Source organism: Meleagris gallopavo, chromosome 30 (genome assembly GCF_000146605.3).
Source record: "Meleagris gallopavo isolate NT-WF06-2002-E0010 breed Aviagen turkey brand Nicholas breeding stock chromosome 30, Turkey_5.1, whole genome shotgun sequence".
Taxonomy (NCBI): Eukaryota; Metazoa; Chordata; class Aves; order Galliformes; family Phasianidae; genus Meleagris; species Meleagris gallopavo.
In genome coordinates this window covers 1,162,973-1,164,065 of record NC_015040.2, presented here as the reverse complement: position 1 = coordinate 1,164,065, position 1,093 = coordinate 1,162,973, and positions in this window count along the sequence as shown.

The following is a 1,093-nucleotide window of genomic DNA, read 5'->3' as shown; positions in this document are numbered from 1 at the left end:
AAGGATCACGAAGCTCCAACCCCCACCAATGCAGGGCCACCAACCTCCACATCTCACAGCAGCCCAGGCTGCCCAGGGCCCCATCCAACCTGGCCTTAAAACACCTCCAGGGATGGACGGGGATCCACAGCCTCTCTGGGCAGCTGTTCAGCACCTCCCCACTCACAGCAAACAACTTCCCCCTGACAGCCAACTGAAATCTGCCCTCCCTCAGCTTCAAACCATTCCCCTGTCCTGCTGTTATCTCCCCTTTCCAAGAGCTGATCCCCTCCTGTCTGTAGGCTCCCTTTAGGTCCTGCAGGCTGCACTGAGGTAACCCCGCAGCTTCTCTTCTCCATGCTGAACAAGCCCAGCTCCCTCAGCCTGTCTTTGTAGGGAGGTGCTCAGTCCCCTGATCACCTTTGTGGCTCCTCTGGACCCTCTCCAACAGCTCCCTGTCTTCTTGTCCTGGGGGCTCCAGCCCTGCACACAGCACTGCAGATGGGGCCTCACAAAGCAGAGCAGAGAGGGACGATCCCCTCCCTGTCCCTGCTGCCACCCCTCTGCTGATGGAGCCCAGGATCCCATTTGCTTTCCCAGCTGCAATCACACCCTGCTGTTTCACGGTCAGCTTTTCACCCACCAGGACCCCCAGCTCCTTCCCTGCAGGGCTGCTCCTTCCAGGCTGTACAAACAGCTGGGATTCCTCTCCGAGGCGCTCTGAGCATCTCAGCCCCACGCACATCACAGGGCTGGAGCTGAAGGAAGACACGCGCGAGCACCACGGCTTTTAGGAACAAAATTTATTCCAATTTCAAACAGAGAATTTATTTTTCAGGAGAAAGATATGAAAATCCATTTCCATCAGATATTCCCGTAGTGAAGGGTTGGTGCCCAGCGGTCAGAGTTGGATCGTCCCAAGAAACAATCGCACTCCTGGCCTGGAATGAGACGTTTGGAGCCTGAATAGAACCTGACAGCGGGCATCGTATTCAGAAACTCCTCGACCCGACCCTCCTCCCCCCCCACCCCAACACACACAACAACACATGCATTGCAAATGACAAGGTTTAAAAACAGCGGTCGATAGAGGATTTTTTTTTGTGTGTGGTTT